The sequence below is a fragment of the Alexandromys fortis genome, unplaced genomic scaffold (genome assembly GCF_014885135.2).
Source record: "Alexandromys fortis isolate MF-2015 unplaced genomic scaffold, M_Fortis_MF-2015_v1.1 scaffold_6, whole genome shotgun sequence".
Lineage (NCBI taxonomy): Eukaryota > Metazoa > Chordata > Mammalia > Rodentia > Cricetidae > Alexandromys > Alexandromys fortis.
The window spans coordinates 26,419,712-26,424,409 of NW_026067902.1; the positions used below are offsets into that span (position 1 = coordinate 26,419,712).

The window sequence follows — 4,698 nt, forward strand, 5'->3', positions numbered from 1 at the left end:
TAAATATAGGACAGGCACATGCCTTGTCTCCCAGTCCATCCTAAAGAATCCTTTTGGATGTTCTTCACTGAGTGTATTAGTTACCCCACCCAGTCCACTTTTGGCAGTGGGTTGGAAGGATCAGACCGTGTTCCATATGAGAAACCACTGCAGTGTGTTGGGTTTGTGGTTTCCTGATGCATGGTCCACCCAGAGAAGTTTTCCTTCTATTTATGTGAGAGGAGAGGCTCGTCTGCTGAGTAAATAGCACTGCTCATCCCCCAGGCATCTGTTCTCATGAAGTCTGTGAGATCATCTTCAGAGTCCTCCTCCTCCTCCTCCTGTGCTGAGGAACTCAGGTGGGCCCTTGGCAGGTCTTCAGGTGGTGAGTGAGATGGTACTTGGTTAGATAACCCTGTGGACATTTCTCACAGGCACAGCCTCGTTTTCCTTCATGAGAATTAAGATGCTTCTTCAAGGGGTTTGTTTTCAAGAACAGTTTATCACACTTCGGACACTTGATCTGGGATTCTTGTGTGTGGATGAACACACACTGCTTGAGGTCCTGCCTCCGCACAAACAGCTTGTCACAGTAATCACACTTGAGATTCTTTTAACCCGTGTGCATGACCATGTGTTACTCTAGGTGAGCCTTCTGGGTCAAGGACTTGTCACACAAAGTACACCTGTAATCCTTCTGACCTGTATGTGTTTTGAGGTGTGTCCGTAGGTTGCTTGGATTCCTAAAAGCCTTGCTACAAAAATCACACTTGTGGCGCTTCATGCCCATATGACCCATAAAGTGAACGTGGAGTTTGGAAGGAGAGCTAAAAGCCTGGGGGCACATGGAACACTTCTACTTCATTTCCTTGCTGTGGCTTGGCCCATGGCTGATGCTGTGGCCCTGGCCAGGGAGATGGCTATGGATGTAGCTGGTCAGATGAGCTTTAAACTCTGAATAGGAATTGCACTCCTTGCCACAGTTACAAAGGTGCACATCTGGGTGTTCAGGAACGCCAAACTGTTGGGTATAATCCCTGCTATAATAGAAAAGCAGTTCATTGCCAGAAGGAATGCCTTGTGAGGCCAATAAATAGAGTTTTCCATCATGGGAATAAGCCACCAAATTCTGTTCTTCACAATTCCTGGCTTTGCCCACACACATCATCCAGTTACACTCATTTTTATCAGTTGTAATGATGCAGAATTCTAGGACACTATTGTGCTATATCTACTGGATGTGGTACTGCCTTGTCTGTCCATTCTGCTGCTTCCATGGAGTGACTCTGCTGACCAATTAGACTCCCGAAGCAAGTCTGCACAGGAATGATTTCTGCAGTCCATATACGTACTTCTGATGTGGGAGTGTCATATGTCAATCTGTTGATTTCATTGGTTAAGTAATAAACACACTGCTTGGCCTCATAGGTTAAAGCATTGGTGGGAGGAATAAACAGAATAGAATTCTGGGTGGAAGAGGAAGTGAGGTCAGACTCTGCTCTGCTTCCAGAGGGACCAGACAGCTCTGCTCTCTGGAGCAGAGACGCCATGCTCTGCTCTCCCCGGCAGCTCCAACCCACGATGGACTTAGGCTAGAATCTTCCCGGTAAGCGCACCTTGGGGTGCTTACACACATCATTAGAAATGGGCTAGTCCAGGTGCGAGAATTAGCCTGTAAGGGCTAGAGTTCATGGGCCAAGCAGTTCTTAAATGAATACAGTTTGTGTGTTGTTATTTCGGGCATGAGCTAGCCAAGCGGCCGGGGTGTTGGGGACACAGCCCCGCCGCCGCTCCTATTTCAACAGTACTTCTGTCCCCATAGTGGATGTGCGTAGAACAAGTTGCTTTGGGAGGGACAGCCTTGCTCTGCTTTCTATTGGTGTGTCAAAAACAAAAGTCACTGGTCCATGATCAGGGGAGTCTAAAGGGTAGGCTCAGTCACAGAGAGTGCACCAAACTGTAAACAAGATTGCCATGTTTTCTTTATTTGAATTGGAGTTCCATTTGCAGCGAAGGTGGCACAAAAGCCAAGCTGTCTGAGTATTCATCTACAGGACCTGTCCCCACAGCAAGGTCCTGCGTGATGGAAGAGACAGCCACAGGCTCTAGGCTAACACCAACTTCACAGAAAGAAACAGATCCTAGAGAGGTGAGGTTGTGTCCATGTTTACAGAGTTGGTGCTGGTGACTCATGGTGTGGATGGAGTCACTGAGAGCACTGTCAGACATCCCATTGCTCTGATTTACAATGTGGTCGGTTTCCATGACCACAGGAAGCTCCAGACCACTCCCATGGATGGGTATCACAATCCTACAGTGTCCTACAGTGTCTGCTGTCAGGTTGTTGCTTACAGAATCCACAGAGAGAGGTTCGTGACTTCTGGAGCCATTGGGGATTTGTGAATGATCTCCTGAAACACCATCCACTGTAAGCTCCTCTGCCATTCCATCTGTCGAGACTGGGCTGCTAACCCTAGAAACTTCCTCATAGCGATTGTTGTTTCCAATGCCATGTCATGGCCATCATTAGGATGAAGACTTTGGGCACCATGTACGTTCACAGAGCGAGAGTCTGTTGAAACAGCACCTAATTCTCATCCAACATTTCCATTGACCTGATGGGGATCTAGTGCTGAAGGGCTGTTGGTGATAGATAACGCTGTATTACCATCAGCATTTATAGAGTTGGGGTGGATGTACTGAGGAGGCGGTCTGTCAGCTATGTAAGATAAAATGCCAGGTAGAATAGTTCTGAAGTAACTGCTCTGTAGGTGAGAGTAAGGCTGTGGAGGTAGGGTATAGTTTCTTTCAGGTAACCCACACATCACCCCTCGATCTCCAACGCCCAAGCTTACGGGGATTATCAGAGACAAGGCAGAAGGCAGAGAGCTCAGGGAGGGACCCAGGTTTGGAATTGCCACTGGGAGACCTGGAGCAGGGATGGTGACAGTGAGAGGGAGAGGCAATCAAATCCCGGTGACTTCCTGAGACTGGTAGGGCATTGCTCACAGAGGATGAAGACAGTTGTTCCATCCCCACTGGGCTCAAATTCAAGTCATTCATCCTGCGCGGGCAGTGCAGGTGTTGGGAGTCCGACTGTAGAGCGCCAGGGCCCGTGTCACATGCTACCACATCCCGCTGGTGGCCGCACCTCCGCGGACTGCCCGACGATCCCTAAGGCTGGGGGAAGTGCTCCCGGCCGAGGGCCGGGCATGCAGGGCCGGGCCTTGGCTGTTTCTCCGGAATCGCTGGCAGCCTGACTGGCCGCCCTGAGTCCCGCGCTGGGGAGCATCTGCTGGGGAGCGCCCGGCTCTTCATCCGTCTGGAGCTCAGCCCTGGAGCCCTTGCCTGCTCGGGACCCCGCCAATTTAACTTTTCTTTATAGCTCAATAAATCTCCACTCTGAATATATACAACAAATTTTCTTTTAAAATCCATTTATCTGTTGGCAGACTCCAAGGTTGAATTATGTAACTCCGAAATTCTGTAATTCTCTCATTACCAACATCTTCCTCATATAGACAATTTCTTACACTATATCACGAACTGTGATTGTATTCACCCCTTGTTATCTACCTAGTTCTCACACACTTTCCTCTCCTGTTAGTTTCTTTCCTTCCAACCAGGCTCTCTTGTATTTTGTGACAGGAATTTGAGTAGAGAATAATATGTAAAACTAGAATTAAAAAAATACAGCAAAGTAACAATACTACTAAATGTACAGTAAATAGCAATAAAAAGGGATTCACTAAGACAAAAAACAGAAACATAAAAATGATAAGAAAGAAGCCAGTAGCGAGGCATGGCTTTAATCCCAGAACTCAGGAGGCAAAGGCAGGAGATTCTCTGTGAGTTAGAGGCAAGGCAGGTCTACATAATGTGCTCCAGTACGGACAGAGCTACATAGCAAGACACTGTCTCAAAAATCCAAAAGCCAACCAACCAGTCAACCAACCGAAAGATAAGAATGAGGATGAACAGTTGGAGTAGTTTCTTTCTTGGCTCACAGAAATTGAATACTGCTAGTTATAAAACACACACAGACATATTTGCATACATGCACATACATACATGCATGCATACACACACATGCACATACATACATGCATGCATACACACACATGCACACACACCTGCATACAAGTACATACACACAGACACACATAAATTCTTATATAGACATGCAAATATGGCTGTATATGTGTGTGCATATATACATATATACATACACACACATATATATACACTGATACATAGTATCAGTGCAACCAGACATACATAAGCAGGTACACACATGCATACATATATGCATGTAAACACACATGCACACATATATACAGAAATATTTGCATATATATGCCCACATTCACACAGACATTCTTGCACACATGCACCCACATGGATGCTTATACATGTGTATATTGATTTATGTGTATATAAAGAATTCTATCACTTGAAAATGAGAGCAAAAACATGATATATGTCTTTTGTCCTTCTCTGTCTTTTTGTTTAATATCATGATGGCCGGTTACATCTATTTCCCACTAAATTGCCTAATTTTCCTTTATGGACAAATAAAAAAAATTTGTACAAGTTTTCAAATTCTTTTTTTTTTTTTTTTTCTATTAACAGACACCATGGCTCAGCTCTGTAATTTAGTGTGCTAGTTTGGGTTCTGTTGCTGTGATAAAACATTGAACAAAAGCAGTTTAGAGGAAG

At 45.6% G+C, this 4,698-nt stretch overlaps 1 pseudogene; it reads right to left on the reverse strand.

Annotated features, from left to right (window-relative positions):
- Positions 1-206: 206 nt before the first annotated feature.
- LOC126496626 (PR domain zinc finger protein 4-like) lies at positions 207-3,042 on the reverse strand (annotated as a pseudogene).
- Positions 3,043-4,698: the final 1,656 nt, after the last annotated feature.